General features: G+C 46.8%; 1 long non-coding RNA gene across 1 annotated transcript in view; it reads left to right on the forward strand.

Moving 5' to 3' along the window:
- The first annotated feature begins 720 nt into the window (after positions 1–720).
- Positions 721–26,307, forward strand: part of LOC144823957 (uncharacterized) — a 77,275-nt gene continuing 51,688 nt past the window's right edge. Inside the window, exons 1-2 of the long non-coding RNA XR_013608863.1 lie at positions 721–943; positions 1,073–1,099. This is a non-coding gene — a long non-coding RNA (uncharacterized LOC144823957). The remainder of the gene's footprint in view (positions 944–1,072; positions 1,100–26,307) is intronic.

Genomic DNA, 26,307 nt, shown 5'->3' on the forward strand with positions numbered 1-26,307 from the left:
CAGACAATGAGCTTCACTACTTCTTAGGACCATAAACCACAGTATGATTTGCCATGTGTCACTCAGTCATTTTGGTCTCTTTCGTCCTTTCATGTTTTATGAGGTTTCACTTGAGCAAATTTGTTTTTCTTTATTGTATAAATCTCAACGAGATCCAATGTTCACTGATAAATCATTGTATATCATGAGCATTTGGTATAAATACACAATACCATTTGCATATCATGAGGATCTGGTATGAATACACAATACCAATGATATGACATATGCTTCTTGATACAAACGAGAATTAATGTTATTGAAACATTTGAGTATTTTCTGACCCATTCTATACACTCTTATGGTTCTCTTTCTATCACTGACTCTGCTTGCAACCTTGACGCGCTGCGTTCTGCACGTCCCCACCTTTGCCTTTTTCCTTTACACTTACCCCCCTCTCTCACCCTCATATCCGGTTTCTCGCCATATGGAATAATGAGATAATAGGCCATTCTGGGATTAATGATTCTACTCCTATTATCATCATGGACATGTCCATTTTTATTATGAGCACGACTTTCAAGGACATACCCGTCTCTCGAGTAAGTCTTTTTTCCATTTCCATCTACCATGAACCCTCGTCCTTTTGTGCCCAAGCATTCTAGTTGTTTCACGTCATGCACGCTGTGCTACAAATAAGGCAGAAACTAAGGGCGATAGTGTTTTCCGCATCCGGAGAACCGAAATCGCTACCCATTCGTTCCTCGGCATTCAGTTAAGAGACATGACTCAACGGACTCTCCGTCCCACCAAGTGCTTGCTGCCATGATTTCTATTTCCCTTTTAAAACCATTGCTCCACCGTTTCTCTTCCTGACTACAGCCGTTGTTTCTACAATAGAAGACATTACCCGCCTCTATCTCTACGCGTTGTTTACTCTTCAGCCTCCGCTACAGGTCCCCCGGTGAGTGCTTATCCGTTTGTGTCTATTACATTTATGGGCATGTTGTCACTACCCTTTATTCATGTATGAACCCACAGTGCAGTATTTGGATCCTTAAACCCCATTTTTTTCTTCCTTCTTCACCCACAGATACCACGTTATCCCACACGTTTTCAGGTATCTTTAATTTTCCTTTTCTAATTCCCCCAGCTAGCATTTTTTCTCACTTTATTCAATACGACTTTCCGCCTTCTTATAACTTGCTCTCTTCTTCTTCCTATTCTCCGACCTGTACACGGCAGGCCTTCCTTCTCTTTCTACTGCTCTGTGGTAATCTGTAAAACAATATCATATGTCTCAGCTAATACCACTTTTCGTTATCTGTCAAAATAACATGATATGCCTTGGGCTCAGATTATGTTTGCTTTTGTTTTCTCTCCACCGAGCGATACTGACGAGGAAACGAACTGGGGATACTCAATCAGTTCATGTTTGTATATTACCATGCCTGTTCTTTCCTTCACAGAGCGTGTATATATATATATATATATATGTATATATGTTTTTCTCCCAAGATACCAGAGTTGGCCTCCCATGTGTTTCTTCATGAGGGGGTTATGCGTAATTATCGCTATTAAGTAATTACCGTGATCATGGCCTTTTTTCCACACAGGGAGTCACATCACTCCACTCACCTGTGCTACTCATTATTGTGCCCCATTTTTTCTTTTTCTTTACAGGTTGTTTTTCAGAACCCAGGCAATATTAATGTACTTGGCAATGTTTTCTTTCTTTTTCCTCCCGTGCTCATTTCTCCCTCCGTTTTTACAGTCCAGTCACTATTGTCATTTTATTGTTTGATATTCACCACCAGTTGTGTACACATTTTTTATTCTCACACTAGGTGGTTTAACACTCTGTTTCACAGAGTTGAAAGTCACTACATTTGTCCCTCTTCACCGTTCCCCATGGTTTCCACGTACACTAGGTGTCCTTTCTCAATCACCGGTTCTGTACATCTCCCCTGGTATTTTGAAATGTGTTATTTTGCATTATTACTGTACCATTCTCCGCCCTTTCTTTGCGTCACCCCCATCCCTGAAGAGTCACGGGTTAACACCCAATCTGACGAAACACGTGTCGGCTGGTTTCTTGCTCCTTTGGTTTCCTTTGGTAGGAGGACCATCGACATATATATTAAAACAAATAGAAAGAACACTTGTGTGCGATTTCATCCTTATCAACATACTGTGATCACTCATATCATTACACCTATTGTGTGCTGTTGACTTTGCTTCTGTCAGCTGAATGCTAATGGTGCAACATTGTTGCTCTCACATTCCAGCTAAAAGTAAATACTTGAAAGGATACATTAAGAGCATTAAACATCTTGAAAGAGACTTGCATGATTTAAGGACTTGGTGCTTGGGAATCAATTGTGAAATCTGTATTTTGACCTTGAATATCATCTTCAAGGTTTATAGAGGTTTGAAAACTAAAAGGAACTAGAGGAATAAAAAAGTGCTGAATCAGAATTGGAAGGTTGACAAAGTGGGTACTAAGACAAAATGAAGGCTTTAGAAAACTCTAGATCAAAAATAAAGAAGATTACAAAGTTGTAATGTGTGACATCAGATAGGAGAATATTGTTATGGCTTAATTTGCCATCAAATGGGGGATTGATGAAGCAGATAAACTGCTGAGCTCTTTAACTGACACAGAAAATCAATCATGACACATTTGAGAGAAAAATGACAAGCGTGTACCTAGTATGCTAACTATACATTGAAGAATCATGAGAAAAAATAATGAGAAGACTTAGGGCCAGATGTACGACCGTTTTTTGCAGTCGCAGAGAAGCATTACCACGAAAGACTGTGGCACAATGTACCAACCCTATTTTGCGAGTCACTAGTGTAATAGCGACACACAAAATAGGGATAGCGACTCGCTATTAGGAAGGGGCATTGCCAAGGTAACCCTTCCTAATGGCGACTCTGAACCCTATGTAAGAATGTTTTGTGACCACATTTGAGGTCGCAAAACACTTGCAGTTTAACACCCTTTTGAAGAGGGTGGTAAACCATTCGCAAACAGGAAGGGGTCTCCACGGGACCCCTTAACCTTTGTCAATGGGTGCACAAACATTTTGTCAGATCAGGCAGTGGTCCAGGGACCACTACCTGCCCTTCAAAAATGTTTCATTTTTTTTTTTTATGCATCCTGTTATCCTTTAAGATAAATGGGCGGCATTTTAAAAAGACTGCTTTATTGACAAAGCAGTCCCAGAAATGGCGGTCTGCTGACCCCAGCAGCCCACCATCCCTGGGAGTGCCAGCCTTTCCCAATGGGGTCGCAAAATGTGACTGCCTCATTAATATGCATGAGGCATAGACTGTTGTACATTGATGTTTGCAACTCACAAATTGCCACTCGCAATTTAATGCAATTTGCGAGGTGCAAACATCAAGGGTCGTACATCTGACCCTTAGTCACTGCATCGTAAAAGCAATGCGATAATTTGTAGGCCAGATGGAAACATATACATTCATTAATATAGGTTGGCAGTTTAACCCATTTTAGATGCTAATTCAATGTGTATCAAAACAGGTAAATGTGATATATTAGGTGTTACAAGATTTCTAACCATTCTTATCAAAATAATGATGGGTGTGAAGAATTGAATGAAAACTAACATGATTTAGAGATATTTACATGTGATATTGAAAGGTTTCATTCTAAACTCCATATTTTGCATATGACAAATTATGCACCAAGTACAAAAGCAGAAAAAGGGTGCTGCACGTTTACACTAAACTGCATTTTCCTTTCTTTGCTTGATTCTGTTCTCATAGAAAGGCTTTGTAAACTTGCACTGTGAAGAGAAACTATGGGGTCTATTATGATGGCGGGCCCACCATCGTTTTGGCAAATGGGACCACCCGTCATGTGTGCGACAGTCCCGCAAATCCAATTAGGATGGTGGGCATATCCCGCATTTTTAACATTGCGGCAGGCGGTGCTTTCAGCAGCACCTGCTGCAATGTTAAAAAGGCATTTGTGCATTAGCATGCACAACGTGGAAGGCACTGCGCGGTGCCTGCCATGTTGTGCATGCAAATGCAGGGAGTACCCCCCATGTGCACCCCCCCCCCCCCCAACACCCTGGGGTCCTGCAACCGGCCACCACATGCAGACTCTGCATGCCTTTCCATGGCCGCAACGCCGCCATGGAAAGGCACATCACTGCCTGCATCTTGATATGGATGGTACACCACCATCATATCAATCCCCTTTTTCACCCAGTCTCCTGTGTGACCAGTGGAAAACCGGTGGCCGGTCTTTCCGTCCGCCGGGGTCCCCCCCGCCATCCTAATTCGGCAGGGGAGAAATGGGAGGTGGGCGGTGAATAAAGGCGGGCGGATCGCCACCGCCCGAATCGCCACGGCCATTCGGGCAGTGACGATCCGCCCGCCATTATAATAGACCCCAAGGTATCATAGAGAGAGTTCCCATTTGCATATGAGGACTGCTTGCAACAATTAAGTTACTTTGGGAACATCTGCCATGAGAAACTGTCCTCTTGAACTCACTTGTGTTTTTGCAAAAGAACTATTGTTTGAAAGTTACATGCACAGGATGGTTTGACAACTTACGTGATGATCACCAAATTTGGGTTTGATTATCTTGTACTCCTAGGTCTTAAATGCCTGATATTGATGTGTTTACTCCTTTGATAATCATGAGAAATCTAACTCTAGCTAAATCCTGTTTCAGCCTCTCCATGATTTGTCTCCAATATTTGATTGTGCATTTCAGTTGAGCTATTGATGGTGGGAGGGAATTCTAATAGAGAGATCTCTAGCCAGCAGATACTAATGTTATTAATCTGAATATCTCTAACTGAGTTATTTGTTTGTATGTATGATCTTGTTGTGACTGAATTTCTACAGGGAATTTGGTCTAGCAGTGATAACACTTTACTTGTATGGCTTAGTACTGAGAGTAACATAAATTAATCTAATTATGAGTTTGTAGGTCAGTTACCCAAGTCCTGGTCCTCATTGGATAACAGGAGTTGCGTCCCCTGTGTCCGTCCCCTCTCAGCATGTAGCAAGCTCCATCAGAGGGCCAAGTGAATGAGAACTAAGGTGAGTGATAAAACAGAGAGGTTAGTGATCAAAAAGGGCTCAGTGATGCTACAACAATAGCCAAAGGATTTTTCTTGCAGGAACTCCTTTCTAGTGTCTCCTGTGGTTACAATCGTGTTTCCTTTTACACATGTATCCACTCAAGGTCTGTACCCCGTGGGCCCTTTCTAGGATGAAGAACATTAGCAGTTCCTCTGACACCACCGCCAGATGATCCAAGTCTTTCAGTATAAGACCATGTGGTTTCTCTCAGTCTTTGATAGGTTCACCACCCTGAGGTTTCTTGTTCCTCTGATATGTACTCATGATAGTGGACATATCTGTCAAGTCTCTCACATGCCCCAGTAAGTCTGCCTTGACTGGTTTCATCTCCATCAGGACCATCTCTGTTTATAACAGTATCAATTTTAGTTTTTGGGTTTTTCTGATGGAATTAATGGCTGCCAGTATGAAGTCTAACTTCTCCATTGTTTCTATGCTTTTTGATTCAGCTTGTGTGTGTGATGAGAAGGGTTACTTGCCTCATTGAGTTGCGGTACGGTTTTTTTGACTTTTAGTGTGCTTCCTCATGTTTGTTTCTTGGTCTAGTCCATTGGCGTAGCAAAGGGGTGCGAGGGGGTGTTTTTTCCCGGGCTGCATGAGTGTTGGGGCGGTGGCCTCCCCCCTGCTCTTACCTGCAGCCGTTGCGGGGTGGCAAATACAGAAATCACCAGCACCCCCTATAACATGCGCTGCTGCAGGGCGGCAAACACTGGGACCGTCACAGGCTGCCAAAGGTCTAGCTAGGGCACTGGTCTAGTCTTTTACAGGTTTTACTCTCCTGTTGGGAGTGCATGGAGGGGGAGTTGAGGTTAAAGGAGTTGAGGTTAAAGGATCAATATAATGCTTAGCTCGGCTTCATTTGAAATTTTATTTACGTGCTACTATGAGCGGTCAGGGACTCATCACCACAAAAGAAGAGGAAAAGTCATGACACAGCGCTCGGCTATTCACTGGCTCAGTGCTGTAGATATTGCTGAGCAGACCATATGCCCTCAATCCCCCAGTCAGAAGGTCCCAGAGCGGCACTATTGATTTGTTTTTCCCAATGTGGCATCTGTCCTACTTGCATTTCTTATTATTATTATAGTCCTGCAATGTTGTGCTTGGCCTGTTCTTGGCTATCTCTTGCCAGTTGCTTCATGTTGAACACTGAATTGCCCATTAGTGATAACGTACAGAACTTTAGGACACATCAAAATGCCCCAAAATCACAATGCCCCCATATCATACACAGCCTTCAAATCGCTTCTCTAAAGCCAAAGTTAGGAATGACACTATATTCTTACATGCCTCTTCCTTTGCTTGCTTTGAGTTTCTGAAGATGGCACACCAAACACCCAGTGCATCTGCTCCCTGTCTCGCAGTCTCACCATACGTGCCTTTATGGAATTGGTCTCAGGGCCTTATTTTTGTCTTTGTGTAGTTGTCCTCTACTGCACTGACTTGTTCATGGTCCCTGCACCTGTGCATAATATTAGTACATCCAGGTTGCTGGCCCCATCACCCGCAGAGTTGAATGTGCTAGGCGGAACAGAGCAGGTCTTCACTGCTTTAGTTGCACATGGAGGAGAGTTGGGTCTCCAGATGTTGCCAGCCCTTTCCTGGCTCTACTTTCACTCCATTAGCCCAGATGGTGTTATCTTGTTGCAGGAGTGTAGTTCAGGACACCAGTCTGATGGAAATGCATATGCACCTCACTTCACATTCCTGAGCTCGCTCCAAGCAGTAGCAAAATAAGGAACCTGTCTTCCTATAATTTCCAGTGCAACCTTCTCTGCTCCAACAAGATAATTGTGTGTAAGGCACCTTCCGGGTGAAGAAAGCGCCAGTATTACGTGCCCGGCACCCTGTTTGGCCTGGCCTCACACCTGCAAACTTTACACTCTAAATAATTCAAGATGGAGGTTAACCCATAATATCAAACAGTGAATAAAAAATCAATGCAGGATGTGGAAACTGGTTGGCTAAAATTTGTCACACTGCACATTATGTTATGCAAAACCTAGGACCAAGTGGGACTATTCAAAACACCATGTCTTCAGCTTCTTGCAAAATTCAAGAAGTGAGGGGGAGGCTCTTATGTGTCGTGGCCGGTTGTTATACACTTTACGAACAATGTAGGAGAAAGCTTGACTGCTAGAACTGGGCTTCTGTATGGTGGGATGTGTGAAAGTAAGAGTCTGAACGTAGGTGTCTGGAAGATTTGTGAAAGCAGATGGAAATGATGATGGGATTGTTGAGGCATGCTCGGACAGTGTTATGTAGTGCCTTGAAAGTGTGGGTGAAGAGTTTATATTGTGATTGTTTGTGAATGGGGATCCAGTGGATCTCTTTCAGGTGTGATATTGTGAGTGCAGTGTAAGAGGATGAGAGTGATTCAGGCTGCTGAGATCTAAATGGTCTGCAGCCTTCTGGTGAGATTTTTGTTGATCCTAGCATAGAAGGTAGTCCAACTTGATTGTGACCAGGGTATGCGTGACGGTTTTCCGGGTGCTGATTGGAAGCCATTTGAAAATGTTCCTCAGCGACTTCAGGGTATGGAAGCATGAGGCAGGTATGGCATTGATGTGGGTGGTCACATTGAATTAATTGACGATGTTGAGGTTGTTGGCATGAGTTGGTGGGAAAGAGTATTGGTCCTAGGTCTCTTGATCACCAAATATCACAATTTCAGTCTTGCCGGTGTTCAACTTTAGAAAGTTGGTCTCATCCAGTGGGTGAATTCAGCCATGCAGACATTGAACTTGATCTGATACTGAACACCTTGTCTGTAAAGGAGGGAATGATTTACATGTGGTCAACATAGGAGAGTATGTTAATGTTGTGAGAACTGATGATACAGGCTAGAAGGGCAGGCTCAGGACGGATTATAGCAGAACTCTGCACCAGTGGCCGTGAGCTTCTGAGATGTACAGTGTCTCGCTGACTGACTAGGAATAGGGAAGATTAAACCCATTAGAATGTGTGACCTTAGATTCCAAGGTCATGTAGGCTTTGTATCAGAATGAAGTGGAAGACCGTGTCAGACACTGCAGAAAGATCCAGGATGGTGAGGGCCACTGTGTTTCCTCTGTCTGGGAGGACAATTGTGTGTTGCAGGCATCTGCGAAGGTTGTGGAAGAGGCATTCAGAATGGGTGTGACCATGGCGCTGATGGCTTGCAGTCCTCTGGAGTAGGCGTGGTAGGCACCACAAGTCTGATGGGGCCATCAAGGGGAGCTTGCCATGTGAAGTCCTGCATCGAGTATGTGTTGCATACCTGCTGGTTCTGAAGAAGTTGCAGGGTTTGTGATACGCTGTCCTGCATCGTCATCGAGGCTGCAGTGGACGAGGGACTTGTGATGCAAGGGCCTGCATCAGAGGTATGTCACACAGTGGCAATCCGGATGAGGCTAAGGGACTCTTTGCAAAGTTCTAGTGCCAAGAAAGTCCACTCAAGGGACCAGGACTGGGGTGACAGCACTTGGAAGAGTAGGACTCAATGTCGCAGAGTCCAGGTGGTGGTTACAAGATGCAAGTGCAATCCTTCTCACCCAGGCAAGAAGCCATTAGGTCAGGACAGCAATCCTTCTTCCTGGCAGAGACTTCCACAGGTGCAGAAGTGTACTGAAGAGTTGGTATCTGAGGTGCGATATTTATACCTGGGGCCTTCTTTTATTTTTTTAAACAGTTGTTTACTAGAAACAAAAGCAGCAATAAAGACATTACATCAGCAGCTTAGGTAAAGATGATTGCAGCATTATCTTTCCTATCATTAATCCGGCATTTGCCCCTGGCAGCATATTCCAACATTTACAGGACAATCCAAGGTAGGTCACTCATATGTTCTCGGGTTAGATGATTCAACCAATACATAACTAATGCTAATTGCCCACATTGTGCGCCGCAGGCTCATCCACGTCCTCCTCCAACGCCAGGAGTCTTTCTCTCCTCAGCTCAACTGTCGAAGAGACACATATCTCCCCCCTATACTTATTCCAGCGCCCCCATTTGTGATCCCATTTAAGTGGACATTCCCTGCCTTTATAAACTGCCTTTTTGGCGATCATGGCAAGATCCATATATTTTGGCCTATTTCTCAGCAATGGTAAAGTATCTAAGCCCCACTTCTGAGCTATATTTCGTTTCGCTATGCTCCACCCAGTCATGGCCCACAATTTTTTGGCTTCTGTGAGATCCGTCGCCTGCCAGATATTGAGAAGGCACAGTGTGGGAGTTGGGAGGATGGACTTGTCACACGTCCTAGTCAGTTGTCTGGTCACGTCCATCCAGTATTGCTGTATGAGAGGGCAGCCCCATAGGATATGCAGGAACTTTCCCGTTTAGTTACAGTGTCTGAGGCAGATTGCATCGGGTCGCCTGCCTATACGGTGTAGTAGGGTAGCATCAAAATATACTCGATAAAGAATTTTAAGCTGCACCAGGCAAAGTCGCATCGGAATGGTGACCTCTCGGGGTGAGGATAGCGCTTCTAGCCAGTCTTCATCAGTTAATTCTCCCAATTCACCCTCCCAAGAAGCCCTCAGCTTCAACATTGGATCGTCTCGATTATTGACCAACTTCCTATATGTGAGTGAGATGGCCTTTTGGGGCAAATAATCCAGCAAGGGCCGGTCCTCCAGGGGAGAAGAGTCCGGAAGGGACGTGTCCCCAAGGAGGTCGGAGTCAATGGCATAACTGATTTGGAGGTAGCAAAATTTTTGTCTGTCAGTGCCAGATGGTACTTAGTCTCTAAGTCTGAGAACGATGCCTTCTTGCCCTTGACCCACAAATCGCAACCTGTGGAGATCCCTATCACATTCCATTTATCAAATCCTGCACAGGCACAGGCACTAAGCTGTCCCAGGATGTCCGGTTCCCATAGAGGGGTAGCCTTCGTGAGGTGCCCCTGCCAGCCCATCCGCCTCTGCGCTCCGTGCCACACTTCCACAGTTTCCTGTGGTTCGTATACCGTGCTCTATTGTAACCTCCTTTCCCTAGCAGCCAGTGGTCAGTGCGAAAGCTGGGGTCATCATGCCTCCCGAACACCCATTGATTGATGGCTGTCAAGTGTGAAGCTTGATAGTTGAGGCATAGATCTGGTAGTCCTATACCTCCATCATACCATCCCATAGTAAGCTTGGCCATGGATATACGAGGGAGTCTGTTGTCCCGTAATAAATCTCACACTGCAGTATAGATCTGCAGGAAGTAAGATTTGGGCACCGGAATGGGAGTGTTTTGTAGCACGTATAGAAAGCGCGGCGCAGCAAGCATTTTGAATAAGGATGCGCGTCCTAACAAGGTAAGGGGGAGTGTTTTCCAATATGTGACATCCGAGCGAAACCTCTGCAAGTTCTGTTAAAAAAATAGAGTGGCATCGACAGTGGTAAAAATACCCAAGTACCGAAAGCCCTGGGAGGCTACCGGAATATTGTACCCTTGAGGGCTCCGCGGTGGCTGCATACATTTGGGATTTAGACCAGTTTATTTAATACCCCGAGTGTGCTGGAAAATATGAAAAAAGATGGAGTACCCGTGTAATGAGCGTGTCGGTGAGATAAGGTAAAGCAATATATCATCCGCATACAACAATATGCGGTCTTCATGTTCATTCGTCCATCTAATGCCTGGGTCTCCCTTTATCTACACTGCCAGCAGTTCCAAAACCATGGTGAAAAGGAGTGGTGACAATGGGCATCCCTGCCTTGTGCCTCAGCACAGCACAAGGGGAAAGAAGTAGAGCGATGATTATTCACTGAAACATGAGCCATGGGTTGCGTATATAGAAGTTTGACCCATCCCATAAGTTTGGGTCCAAACCCAATGCGTTCAAGATTTGCAAACAACTACTTCCTCAGTCTGTCATGACACTGTGTTGCTGCCTGAACTATTCATATTGACCAGGGGCTGCAACGGACTACAGTATTTCGACTACACGGAAGTGACCTTCTCGCTGATTTGTGCTGAACTCACTCCTCAACTTTCACGACCTCCCTCTCCGGACCGGACTCAAACTAACGATCTGCAACCTATTCTGAATCATATATATCCTTTTTTTTTTTTGTTGAATTTGTTGTACTTGTGTATTTTGCTCCGTTTGTTGTTTTTCCTATGACTTGTGAGTGGTATCACTCTTGTAGATGGTTCTAGGATACTACAGCCTCACTCACCCAATGTCCTTGCAGCAGAGGCACTCCTTGGCCCTTAGTACGCCTTATTGACACAAGGGAGAGTGATCAGCTTCCTGATTAACTGGGGGGAGAAACGTTACAGAACTTGCTTGTCCTGATCCTATAGGGAGTGTGAATGCTGTCCGTATACTTTGGCTACTGCTGCTGGACACTGCCAAATGGCTGAACTGATATGGTTCGGACTTCCGGCATGAGGCCGGCCGGGGGCCCACTGGGTACAATTGGCTATTTGACTCTCCTTATCCTCCTCTAGCTCCAGCTACCATGGCCTACCCTGGTTAATTCGTTACTGTTATCTACTATGTGAATACTGTTATTTATGCAAGTTGCATTTGACTGCACTAGACGATATCATCCTGTTAACTGATAGCGGGGGCACCTATGGCTCTCCACGCACACCATTAATGTTCGGGAGGGCGACAGGCACTCTGCCTAGTTGGGGAGTGGATAGTTTTAAGTCCGCGGGCAGGGGGGCAGGGAGGAGGGTTGGTGGTAGGGATGTGAGATGGGGGGAGGGTTTTAGGGGGACAGGGGTTGTTGGGAAGGTTAAGTTTGCCAAGTCAACGTTATGGTTTCTGGCTTTGTTCATGTTTACATATTGCAGAGAGTCTATGAACATTGAGTGCGCTATGCAGCGATCCACGCTTTCACTACACAGTCCACACTTGCTATCAGCCAATGCCGGCTCCCTCCTTCGAGAGAGATGGGTACTTGAGAATCTGGGCCTGACGTTGCTGTCTTTTCTGACTTAGTTCTTGTCTCCACGCAACACTGATGTCTCAGGCATGGGCCTGCCTACACAATGCTCGACACTTTCTCAAAGAACCCTCTGCCCAACGGTCGGCCATACCAGGCCCCTCGCTAAACCCGCTATGGGCATACCCGGGACTGTCATCTGCTACAGGGCACAACTGGTGCCCCCTAGACCACTAATCCGCGCGCACCCTCCGTCCTTTGAGCCACCATGACACTCCCATCAACGACAGCTCTCTCACTCATGACGTGGAACGTCAACGGCCTAGGCAATAGAATTAAAAGAGGGATAGTCATACAATATCTTAAACGCCATGCCCCAGACTTGGTTCTCCTCCAAGAAACACACTTGATGGGCAATGCGTGCCAAGCACTACACCGGGGAGGCTATAAACTACTCGTACACGCAGGTTTTACTTCTGGTTCTAGAGGGACAGGGATCCTGGTTTGGAATAATGTTGCACTGACATGTACAAAGACATGGGCTGACCCTCTGGGTCGTTTCGCAGTATTAGAGGCCAACTGGGAAGGCAAACCGCTAAATGTCATCTCAGTCTACATCCCTCCAGCCCTAGGCACGACCGCATTGCAGGCCCTGCAACGGATAATGTTAGACCTCCCGCAGGGACCTCTAATCATTGGGGGCGACTTCAACATGACAATGAATGATGCCCAAGACCGGCAACCCCAGCGGCCGTCACACCGACCGGGTTCTGACCTATATGACTTCGCACAAACAATGGGGCTTGAGGACCTATGGCGTTCATCTCACCCGACTATTTCCTATTTCACACACTATTCCAACGCTCACAACAGCAGCTCTCGTATAGACTATCTATTCTCACCAACCACTGACCTAGAGTTCTTTCGCCACCCTAAAGGGCTCCCCAGGGCAATCTCAGATCACTCCCCACTCACAGTAGAATTCACGCATCACCGGCAGAGACCCCGCGGCCCTATCATCATAACACCCTGGATCCTAAAAATCCCTGACATAAAAGACGACTTACTAAAACACACAGAATACTACTTTGCGGAAAATGTCGGCTCGGTGAAATCCGCTGTAACTGTATGGGAGGCCTATAAGGCGGTACTCAAGGGTAGGGCACTATCCTTGAAAACCGGTTACATCCACAAGCAAAGCGAACACCTGTCCCAGGTAGGAACAGACCTGACCAACCTAGAATCACTCCACAACGCAAATCCCACGGACGTGACAGCGGATCGTCTCCGCGCGAAACAAATGGAATATAAGGCGCTGGCCGCTGAAAAGGCACAGGCTAAGCTCCTGAAAACTCGCCACCGGGTCTACGAACTGGGAGACAGGGCAGGTAAAATGCTGGCATGGCTGGAAAAACGAGACCAGGGGTCCCGATGGATCCCAGAATTGACCATACCGGGCCAGTCCCAGATCACGGACCCAGGTGACATAGCAGAGGCCTTCGCCGCCCACTTTGAGAAAATCTACACGGCCAAAGCCCTATATAGCGCCGAAGAGTCTAGACTGCTCCTCGACGAGATGAGACTTCCCACTCTTTCCGACTCTGAAGTGCAGGAATTGGAGGCAGACCTCACCTCGGAGGAGGTTGGAAATGCCTTGTTTGCCGTTCAATCAGGTAAAGCCATGGGCCCCAACGGTGTCCCTATTGAGTTCCTAAAAGGCATGGCAGGCGAGATCCTCCCACACCTCAAGGCGATGTTCGAGGAGAGCCGTGAGGTTGGATGCCTGCCCCTCGACCAACGATTAGCGTCAATAGTGGTCATCCGTAAACCTCATAAACCAACTAACGTTTGCGGCTCCTACCGACCGATCTCCCTCATTAACTCTGAGGCGAAGGTCCTGGCGAAGCTCCTCGCTACCAGGCTCATGGCGGTCCTCCCCGCCTTGATCCACGAAGATCAATCCGGCTTCCTGCCAGGCCGGAATACGGCACTCAACCTCCGACGGGTTCATAACGTGATGAGTAGAATGCCGCACCTCCGGGAAGACGCAGCCATTCTCTCCCTCGATGCTACACTTGCCTTCGATTCTATAGAATGGTCGTACCTCGTCGCGGTCCTACATCGCTATGGCTTTGGTCCCAAATTCATCCAGTGGATCCGATTGCTTTACACTGATCTTTGGGGTCAAGTCTATGTTAATGGACATACATCCAGGCGCTTTCCCCTACACAGAGGTACGAGGCAGGGGTGCCCACTATCCCCTCTGCTGTTCGCACTCACTCTCGAACCTTTGGCCCACTGGGTCAGGACTGACATCTCCATCCGCGGCCTCCAATGGAACGATGGAACGATGACACGATCGACAAGATCTCACTCTATGCGGACGACATCCTCGTATACGTCTCCTCCCCCAAATCCTCTATCAATAGTCTATTACACGTCATCACCAACTTTGGCAAGTACTCAGGTTTTTCCATTAATTGGTCCAAATCGACACTATACATACTACACGGCCCACCACCTCCCCTCCCACGGGGCTACTCGATTGAACTGGCCCAGGAGGGATTCAAATACCTCGGAATTTTTGTCACTCCAGACCCAAATATATTCTACGATCGCAACCTTAAAGGCCCACTACAAAGACTTCGTGATGACATTTCTCATTGGAGATCACTCCCTCTCACTCTCCCCTCTTTAAAATGCTAGCACTCCCTCGATTCTTATATGCTTTACAGAACTGTCCATTTCCCATAGCCGATTCTTATTTTAACACGCTCGAAGGAGACCTCCGACTCCTTCTTTGGGACGGCGGTTCTCCCCGTATTGCTCTCCTCTCACTTACACAGGGGTGGTACGACGGAGGTATTGCCCTGCCGCACATCCGACTTTACTATTGGGCTACCCAACTGACCGCCACTAACACATGGATCTACGGTTCACCCACGAACCCGGCTTTTCACCTAGAGCGGTACCAGACCGGCCGCGGGGGCTATCTAGAAGCCTTATATGGTAAGAAGTCTCGAGCCCGATATATAGGCCCGATGTCCCACACAATCACGATCTGGCACCGAGCTAACAAACAGCTTGGGTGGGCCAACACTCTTACGCTATCCACCCCACTGTGGGCCTCACATAAACTTGGCTCTCTCTGCCACTATCAGGGTTTTGACAGATGGGACACGATTGGCATCTCCACTTTAGGTGACATGCTTCACAAGGGTAAACTGCTGACATTCGAGGAACTCCAGAAGACACACGACTTGGCGCAATCTGAGGCTTTCCGCTATCTCCAAATCAAACACGCCATACTTGCCAACGTCCCTGATCTTTCTTCTCTTCCACAATCCTCACCCCTCGAGGATAGACTCTTATCGGAACCCCTCCAGGCCAAAGCAATATCGCACACTTACCGCAAATTATGTAATAACATGCCCAACGCCTTCCAACTCTTACGAGACAAATGGCAGGGCGACATCGGAGACTTAGACGAGACAGACTGGCAAGCGGCGCTGATGTCCCCGCGCGAATCAGCTATCAATCATAGATTCCGACTCATACAATTAAAGATATTACACAGAACATACATGTCTGCCCCCCTACTAGCCAAGATTGGTAGACGCACATCTGACCTCTGTCTCCGTAACTGCGGTCTGATTGGTACTTTCTACCACGTTCTCTGGGAATGCCCAGTGATCCAAGACCTATGGGAGCGAGCTGTTAGCAAAATGACCGATGCTCTGGGGAAGCCCGTCCCCCTGACTCCTAGGTGCGGACTCCTCAATATATGGGACCCCACAGATCTAACTGCACTGGAGCAACAGTGGGCAGCTCTGGGCTTCCTCTTACTGAAAAGGGAAATAGCAATGCAATGGGGCTCACCAGCTAAACCGCTTTTGATCAGATGGGTTGCTGCTATGGATGTGTGTATGTTGTCAGAAAAAACGGTCTATAAGATCAGGGGTTGCCCTGGTGTCTGGATAAAAAATGGGGGCAATGGAACGTCTACAGAGGTGAACTGTGTACTTCCCCCTCTACTGAAATGTCATTGGCTAGATCTGGTTCCCCTCGAAATCGCGCTGGCGATCCATTGCTGTAACTTACGTACTCTATGTCAAGTATGTTTTTTTGTGATTGACTGCTTGATACCACCTCTGCTTTTGTTCAATAAAATATTTAAAAAAAATAAATAAAAAAAAAAGAATTGCAAACAAGTATTCCCACGCTATGGTGTCAAACCCAATTTTGGCGTCAAGTGTCAGCAGAATCGCTTCTTCTTCTAGAGTACCAACCCGGCCCAATACACCATGCAGCTGACGCAGGTTGCGCGCAGTGTTCCTTCCCGGCATGAATCCTGACTGATCTGGATGAATCAAGTCGGTGAGATAGGGGAGCAGATGATTTGCCAAAAGCTTTCTCAGAATTTTAGCCTCCACCGTAATTAGAGAGATGGGTCTATACGAGGCACACTAATCTACAGCCTTACTGGGTTTATGAATAACTACAATAGTGGCTTCATGAATATCATCTGGGAGGAGGGCGTTATCGTAACTTTCGTTGTATAGATTTAGTAAATGCGGTGCTAGTTTGAAAGTCATAGGCTTGAACAATTTGACCAGGAGCCCATACTTGCTTTTCCCACGCGTATGTCTTGAATTGCCTTATGAATCTCTTCAACTGACAAGTCAACATCCAACGCCTCACTATCCTGTTCTGAGAGGCACGTCACTCCAATAGTGGCAAGGAGTTCGGTCGCTCTCGAAGCCTGCGAGTCTTGCGGGATACTATACACAGTCTTATAGTGGTTTACAAAAGATTCAGCGATGCCCTGTGGGTCCGTGATCAGAACATCATCTGATCCCTTAATCGCGCGCACCCATCTCACTGATTGTTCCTTACGTTCAAGCCACACCAGCAATTTGCCAGTGCATTCCCCTGTTCATATATATGATGCCGGGTGGCCAGAGCTCGTCTATTGGGGTCTTCTAAGATCAGCTGCTTATAGTCTTGCCTTTTTACGCTAAGCAGGTGTTGAGTGTCAGGGCCCTGGGCCCGAGATACATCAACGTCAAGACGTAGGACCTCGGCTTCCAGCTCCAAAACCCTAAGACGGTGTTCAGTCCTGTGGTCAGCCATCGCCGATAGTGCCCTTCCTTTGATCACTGCACCATATGCTCCCAAAGCGTAATGGCAGATTGGATCGAGCCTATATTTTCTTCGAAATAGTAATCTGTATCCTTCCGCAAGGCGCATCTAATATGTGCAATCTTGAGTGCCCACGGTTGAATCCATATCGGGCCGGGTTGAGGCAGGCGTTGCACTCAAACACCGTCAGCACCGGGGAATGGTCCGACACCCCGCACCAGATTCCCAGAATTGAAACAGTCATGTATGTGTTGTGCATGCGTGAATAAGTAGTCAATGCTTGATTGGCTGCTGTGTACCCCAGACTGAAATGTAAAGTGTGTGTCCCGGGGGTGCGACCACCTCCAGATATCTTCCATCCCCAAGGCTTCAACAAAGTCTTGTAATAGGGAGCCGTGTGCTGAATCTCTTCTGGGCGGCGATCTATCAAGTTGACCGTCAATCATCAGGTTGAAGTCACACCCCATTATCAGTGTGCCCACAGGTAGGTTAAGTAAAAGTGTCCCAACATCTGTTAATGTCAGTCGCTGTAGGCCCGGTTGAGCATAAACAGAGACAACATTTAGGACTCTGCCCTCCTACATACCTGTGCGCACTGCGTACCTGCCCTGTGGATCCGTCCAGGTATTCTGCATCATATATGGACAGCCTTTTCGATGGCGGAACCCCGCCCCCAGGATCCTGTGGTGAAACCTGAGTGCACTACTATTCGATACCCCTTCCTGTCGCGTGCCATGCAAGAGTTGTCAATTAAGTGAGTTTCATGTAGTAACACCAAGTCAAGCGCATGGCGGTGGACATACTGCAGCACAATACCTCTCCTAATTTTGTCACCCAACCCGTTGACATTCCAGGTTATAAGCCTAAGTCCCTGACCTTTAGCCATATTGTCACAAATATCGGAAGAACGATATTTGTGGAAGACATGTAGCTTCCGAGGCTCTCCCCTCTCGCCAGCTGAGTGACTCCGGACCATCAGTGACCTTCTCGAAATATTGGAGATCCCCTGCTGCCATCTGTACATAGGAACCGGCCAACCTGCGCAATCATTTTGTCCTGCTGCAAAACACCCCCCAGTAGCACCCTCCCAACAAATCAAACTCCAGATTACCCTCTGCCCAATAAACGTACCCCCCCTCCCTGCCTCCCTGCTTAATGGGACCAGAACCGCCCACCACACCCAACATGCAGAGTGCCTGTCGCCCACCCATAAACAATTTCAGGGAACGCGAGTAACCCCACTCCCAATTGGCATATCTCTATACAGATATTTCTCCACCCCCCAGCCCGACCCCCACCCCAAAAGCAGTACATGCTACAGAGTTTCGGTACAATCTTTGTGAGATGTCCTGATGCACACATATTGTCAATAACAGTGCAGTAACAAGTGTCATACGAAAACCATTCCCTCCCATAACAACCCTACCAGTTGAGCGAGTATAACAATCAGCAACATAAGCAATTCAATCATGTACCAGGGAAATCTCCAGAGAGTAGACAATCCACGCGACATAAATATTAGGAATCTGCTCTAGTACCCCCCGATACTGGATATGTACAAACTCATGATCGGGCGGCCATGGCGCCAAGCCCCCGCTCCACAAGTTTGCGAGGGCGCCCGGAGGACACTGCAATCCCACACAGCCTTACTGACCATCGAATCAGTGCCCTCCCGTTGGTCCCTGGGAGTCAGAGTCAGAATGTGGAGGAGATCGTCTCTGCTGGCGCCAGTCAGTGTTGTCATCCGCCGTTGAAAATGCCTTTTTGCCCTTCTTTTTGACCGTGCGCCATCCATCAAGCCAGTCCCAGGCCTCCTCAGGTCGAGTGAAAAACTATGATTTTCCATTCGCTTCCATCAGAAGCTTGGCAGGGAACATCATTGCATACTTGACCTCTTGGTCACATAGGGCCCGTTTCACCTCCAGGAAACTTCGGTGCTGTTTCTGCAATCGCAATGTGAAATCTGGAAAGAACATGATCTTGCTGTTCTCCAAAGTAAGTGTCTGCAGAATAATATTGCGTCTTGAAAGTTGAACACCCGCGCCAGCAGTGGTCGAGGGGGCACTCCAGGCTTCGGGCGGCCTCCCGGCATTTGTGAGATCTTTCAATCGTGAAGGATTTGGAGAGTCCTCTGGGTTTTAGGTGCTTAAGGACCAGTTCCTCCACAAAAAGGTCTGCTGCCTGCCCCTCCGCACGTTCCGGCACGCCAATAATGCGAACATTGTTCCGCCACATTCGACCTTCGTAGTCGTCCAGCTGCAGGGCCATCGCCTCGTGGGAAGAGCAGAGGTCAGTGATTTGTTTCTTGAACAGGGCAGTGTCAGTAACCAGTTCCTTGGCAGTGTTCTCTACAGTTCCCACCCTTTCTGTGATTTCGTTCATGTTGTCTCGGATCAGTGCCACATCTGTGGCTGTTGTGTCAATCCGCACCCCAACGGAGGTCCTTATCACCGTTATTGCTTCGAGTAAATCCTTGTTTGACGGTTTCGCGATGTCCCCCTGGTGTCACCGCCTCTCTATGGTCTTCAGTTTGCTGTTTCTGCAAGGCGAACTTCTCTAGCTTGGTGTGGGTCGTCTTCCGATTTTTACGGATGGATGGACACATCCTATTGACATGTAAGGAGGCCAGTAAGGGCCCATCGAGGCACTCCTGAACTCTCTATTGTGTGTGGCTGTCTAGGAGTAATACACAAAAAATAATTGCAAACTACACCTCAAATGTATGTAACCCCTTGGGTCTTATGTACTGAATGTTTCCGTCCTTAGTCATGGTGCTTGTGTACTGAGAATGAAAACCTTCCATCCATGTACCCAAGCACAGGCGCTCCCCCGTGGTCTGCCCTTCTAAACCCGACCTGGGATGTCAGCTCGAGCGTAGGCACAAGACATGCTGGAAACCATTTGCTTCCATCGCATCCAGGAAGAAGAAGTCTTTATGGTAAGTCCTTCTCCGGAGGGGCGGAGAATTCTTTGAGGAATACAGATGTAGGGGGAAAGGACTTCCCCCCCCTGTGTCTGTATAGAATGGATTCCTGCTCCACGACAATGGGTCGGGCGACAATCATGGAGCAGGAATCCACCAACTAGACCACCAAGCTTTATTTTTTTCTGTGTTATTGGGGAACAACCCCCTAGGCAAGGGTTGCTCCGATGGGGGCATTTGTGGTCTATGTTTTTGACCCCCTGGGAGTTGATTCAGACACTTTTTAGGCCGATCAGCTCCCGAGGGGTCAAAACACATTAGAAGCCAGGGATTGTTTTTATTATAATGACTACTGAGAGTGGCCCCTTAGGAAAGGGTTGCTCCCCTTGGGAAATATTTTTATTTATAAATTCCATCCCCCTCAGAGGGCAGATTGACTGTTTTCAGGCTGGTCTCCCATCTAGGGGGTGGGGTAGCCCACTAGACACCAAGGATTGTGGTTTCTGATATGTCAGGGACTGGCACCTTGGGCAAGGGATCTTCCTCTTTATTTGTGGAAATGTTTTGACTATTTTCTACAAGGGGCAGATCAGCAATATTTTTAGTCCTAGGTGCCCCCACTGGGGCAGAAGCCACTAGACACCAGGGATTTTCTTTGTTATATTTTAGTGAGCAGCCCTTTGGCCAAGGGTCGAGCCCCTTTATTAGGACATATTTTAAGGGCCATCTGCCCTCAAGGGGGTTGGGGGGGCAGAAAACCACTAGACACTAGAGATAGTTTCTGTGCCTGTGTGAACTGGAGTTCGGCTGGTGGTCTGTGTGTACTTAGTGTGTGCGGGCTTGCACTTGGCTGGCGGTGCATGTAGACTGGCGGTGTGTGTAGACTGTGCTTGGTTGGTGGTGTGTGTGAACTGAGGCTTAGCTGGTGGAGTGCGTCGACTGGCACTCAGCTGGTGGTGGGTGTGGCTGGCAGTGTGTATTGATAGCAGTTTGTGTAGACTAGCTCTGGGATAGCGGTGTGTGTGTGCTCCAATGGTGTGTTTGAACTGGGGAGTTTGCTGGCTGGGTGTGTTGACTGGCTTCTGGCTGGGGATGTGCGTGGCTGGCATTTGGGTAGTGATGGGCAGATATCGGATTTTATAATCCTCACTGTTTTATTTCTTGTCATCATTTGAGATTAAAAAGTTGTATTTCTCCTCTTTATTCTAGTGCAAATTTTTGATTTCCTGTTTGGTGACTCCTGCTTGTTGTTTCGAAACTGTTGCATATTCAATTTGTGTAGTTGCATGTATTTGGGAAGAAAATCTAAATGGTGTATATTAGCAGCATATTTAGTTTCTGTTTTATTGTGTGTGAAATTCTCCTTGGATTTGTGCACGATGTGTATTGTGTTGTCTTGTGTATAACTTTCTTTTGTTCTTCCTTTCTAGGGGATATTGTTGGTGCTTGCTGTGTCTGTGTAGAGTAGGTGTTGGTGAATTTAGCTGTCTCTGCCAAGTGAGTGGTATTGTTTAAAAAAATATATGTCTTTGTGTGGTTTGTATTGGTTGACTTTTCCTTTCAGACTACCAGTAGTTTTACTATCCGTTTGATAAAGCCACACTTTGGTATTACTTATTTTACACGGTGTTGGGTATTGTTGACTTATTTGCCAAGTTACTTCTCTTAGTGAGGATTATAGCTAGCTATAGGATTAGCGCTCTGCAGGCTATTGATATGCTTTTTGAGTCTTCCTCTGACCATGATTATTAGACTGACTCTACATCTGAGGTAGAGGATTCTGGCTGTGAATTTTCTGTCCTGATAGGAATCATCTGATGATGAAGCCACCCAGTGTGGATGAAGTGCCTCTTTTATAGGAGCCAAAAGACACACAATTGATGGACGGAATGCAGAACAAATCAAAACACTCACCCCCAGTCAAGAGATCCATCTTTCTTTTGCTCACCGTGCCACCCCAGTTTAGACCTGGCCATATGCCAATCAGTCTTGACCCCTGGGGATCCCTTCCAGTTTGCAAGTGTTGTACATCCTACTTAGTAGGTGGTAAACTGGAGTGTTTTGTGACCGCAATTCAAGTTGCAAAACAATCGTACATTGAAGTGCAAGTTGCTATTAGGAAGGGACGCCCTTGACACGCCCTTTCCTAATAGCGAATCGCAAACTCTATTTTGCGAGTTGGTAATAGGCAGGGCCGGACTGGCCGTGGCGAGCACCAGGCATTTCCCAGGTGGGCCAAAGGGTGGGGGCTGGTTTGGGGCTGTTTTTGGTACAGGGGGCCAGTTTTGCAGTAGTGCTGTAATATCGCCCCCTGTACCAAAAGCAGAAGCAGCAGCAGTGCTTCCCACCAGCACCACTCCCTCCTGCTCCCGTGACTTGTCCGACTTAATTGCCAGGGCTGGTTTGCGTACCTAGTCTGGCCCCGGTAATAGGTTACTGACTAACAAAATATGGTTTGTACATGGGGCAGACCTAGTTTGCGGTCGCAAATGGGCCAATTTTCAGTTTGAGACCTCAAAAAATGGTTGTACATCTGTCCCGAAAGTACTTTACCTGTGATTGATTGATTGTTTGAGGTCAGCTTGCTGAAGTGTGCAAACCTGTACGTATTTAGACTACAACAAGCACATGGGAAGTGTAGATAGATTAGATCAGAGATTGAAACCTTGTACTGCTGTTCAAAAGGCTTACGCTTTACATAAGAACTTGGTTATTCAATTCCCATTTAGCAACCTTCAATTCTTTTGTTGTATTCAAGGATTGTTTTCGAGAGTCAAAGATGACATTTGTTCAGTTTCAACAGTCTGTGATAGGCAGCTTTTTTGTAATGGAGCAGGCAAGAGTTCCTAGATTTGCAGCAGTGGAAGATGTGGCTCAAGTGAAAGAATGCCATTTTCCTGATCACATGCCTCCTACGCCCAAAGAAGCCCAGTAAGAAATATAAAGTCTGTGCCTGAAGAGGTATGGAGAAGGAGACTTGTATGAACTTGCACCAACTAATCCTGGGCTGTGTGTGTCTACATGTTTTAGAGTGTACCATATGCAACTGGGTTTTTGGGTGCAACTGTGAGCACAAAGGTAAACTGACTGGTCTGTATAGTTTTATATTTTTTATTAACATTTCACAGTTGTCATTAGTGTGATATATTTAGTAAGAGCTGTTGTTCTTGTAGTTATAGTTTGTTTTTTCTACTTACATTTGGTTTGTGGTTTCTTTATTCTAACCAAAACAATAATAGTAGTGTGTGTGGATTGGCGATTGGCTTGGCGGTGTGCGTGGACTGGCTCTTGGCTGGTGGTGTGCGTGGACAGGCATTTGCCCGGCAGTGTGCATGGACTGGCAATTGGCTGGCAGTGTGCGTGGACTGCGCTTGGCTGGCGATGTGAATAGACTGGTGCTTGGCTGGCGCTGTGTGTGAGCTGGTTCTTAACTGACTGTGTGTGTGAGCTTGCATTTGGCTGCCTCTTTGTGAGTAATGACTTGCTACTGGTCACTACACATACAGCTAGCCAAACACAGTGCCCACACTCTCTTAACCGCCAGCCGGTGTGATTGCTGTGTCAGTCATGTGGGCGTATGTAAGTCATGGGCCATCTGTTGATGTAAGTTTTGTAATGTGCTGTGCCCACAGCTAGCAATGAGAATGATATTCTGCGTGTCACGTTTAAAAGGTGTGTGAATGGCCTGTAAAGCAGTTAGTCCCTTGTTGTGGCCTCACTTGTGTGGGTGCCCCAAGCGAGTCAACCTAAAAACGTATAACACTAAAATTGCGCTTATGAATACTCTGTGATAGCCCCTCAATCTCTATATGTTTTGGCCCTTCCCTGTATCAGGCATTTTGCCTACCCACACAAGTGAGGTTCATTTTTATCAGAAGACCAAGGGGAACGCTGGTTGGTAGGAAATTTATGCCAGTGTGGTGATCCCACACAGAAACGTGAGAAAAATATTATTTGTTCAGCTTAATTTGAGGTTTGCAGGAGATTTTGAGTAATAAAACGTTGGCACAAACATGCAAGCCACACTTCTCAGGCCTTCCCTGGGTGCCTAGTTTTCAGAAATGTCTGGGTTTGGTAGGTTTCCCTAGATGGCCTCCAAGCCCAGGACAAAAAAACGCAGGTGATCCCCTTGCAAAACCAGGTTGTTTTGTCATTGATAATTCTGATGCCTCCACAATACGTTTTGGGCCCTTCCCTGTCACAGGCACTTGGACCACCCACACAAGTGAAGTGCCATTTTAATTAACAGATCTGAGGGAATGCTGGGTGGTAGGAAATTTTTGCCAGCTGAGGAATCCCAGAACTTTCCCACACAGAATTATTGTGTTTTTATCCAGGAGCCTAAATTGATATTACTATTTTATGCCCTTGTTCGGTTATAATCAATAATATCCCTATAACGGCATAGTAATCATATCCATATTCAGTCGTAGCACATGCTGTCACATTAACCAAGGCTACTTCCCCAGACTCCTACAAAGCACAACGAGTTCTCTAAACAAACCAAACCTCCAGCAACCTGGGAAATCCCCCTTGCTTTTGTTTTGATTTCGTCCTAGAACTCCTGTAAAGCACTGTAAGAACGACCAGTTCTTAGTGACATCTTTATTGACGTCTTATGTCCAACCTTACATCAAACCCGGCACCTTTCAGGTATATATATACCAACGTTGCCTTAAGCAAACACGGTGGTGGTTTTGGAGCAGAGCAGCTATCTACTTGCCCGAGAGCCCAGCTGATGCGAGAGCCCACGGAAGCTGCCCCTCCTCTTTGACGCACTGAGAGAGACGCTGTCTTTTCTCCTGCCGAGAAATCCAGCTCCGGTGTTTCCAGATACCTTCGCGGGTTACTGGGATATCGAGTCCTGAGAGAGAGATACAAGACCTCCTGCTTTCTAATACCCAGGTACGGAGCTGACTAAACCCTTAAAGAGAATTTTTGGGTCAGATTCTTGGCAAAACAAACTTAACTTAAACTGCTACTTACTTACTCCTTCCCACGTATTAGGCTTAGGTCAGGTACACCGGGGTAGGCGTATTTAGAAGCACCAGTTGAGTACGTTAGTCAATGTATATATTTTATCTATTTTAAAGTATCTTATGGCTAAGAAAACATATCAATGCCTTTACAGTATTATTTCTTAATCCTCCTTTTACTGTACGCACTTTACTTTACTATGAGTATTGGAATTGTGGCAATTCATTTCTCTTGTATGGGAAAGAAGACTGCTCAATAAATAACAACCTTTTACTGAAAACGCCCGTCTTTCTTTTCTCTGCACTCTGGTGAAACTAAGTATGCACACTTGACTGAGCGAAATAGCTGTCTATTGTTTTCACACGACTCTAGAGATACACTCTTATTCTGAGGGAGCAACGTTGTCATGTTTTATGGTTGTCAGAAGCTAATCCCTTCTTGTCTATCCAGGGAGGTTAAACTCCTCCTCGTTTATTCGAGAAAGTTTCTAGTGACCTCTGAGCTAGCTGGCAAAACTTAAGTCTAATATAGTCAGTAGAGACCTAGATAACCCCAGTCCTACGTCTACACTGCTGAATATATTATTCCAATGCGCAGAGCCTATTGGGAATATAGGAACTACACTACAGAATGTGATTTGTTTCATTTAAAGGGGGTTTTGAGAAGGAAAACATTGGGGGATCTGCACAAGCTAAACCTCTCTAGACTTCTCCGGGGGTCTAGATTTCAGAAATTGCTGGGTTTGCTAGGTTTCCCTAAATGGCTGCTGAGCCCGGAACCAAAAATGCAGGTCACTCCCTTGCAAAAACAGGTTGTTTTGTCATCATTCAAAAGGTTGTGCGGCTCATCACCTCTGTTGTGCGTACTGCGTGCTGTGAGGAGCGTGACTCCATGACCCCGTGACCTCACGTGACCGAGGAAGCAGAGCAGAGCAGAGATGGGAGACGCGAACGCGAGAGACGCGAGTCCCGAGACCCGACTCGCCATCTAAACCCTCAGCTTCCGGCCAGTGAACTCCGTGAAATCTGGCATACAGAGAAAACAAAAGAAGCCTGAAGGCGAAAGATTCGCCACCCGGTCGGCGGCCCCCCGCCCCCCTGGCCGCAATAGCCGGCACCTGGCACCCGGCACCAATAGCAAGTAAACAGCAGAGAAAGATGCGAGAACTGACCCGCCTGGCCTTTGACTTCCTGCACCAGTTATAAGTGGAGAGGCAGGGAGAGACACCCAAAGCCTAAGGGTGTGCATATGACAGGAGTACTGCTAATGAGTGTGCTGAAT

Source organism: Lissotriton helveticus, chromosome 3_1 (genome assembly GCF_964261635.1).
Source record: "Lissotriton helveticus chromosome 3_1, aLisHel1.1, whole genome shotgun sequence".
NCBI classification, from domain to species: domain Eukaryota; kingdom Metazoa; phylum Chordata; class Amphibia; order Caudata; family Salamandridae; genus Lissotriton; species Lissotriton helveticus.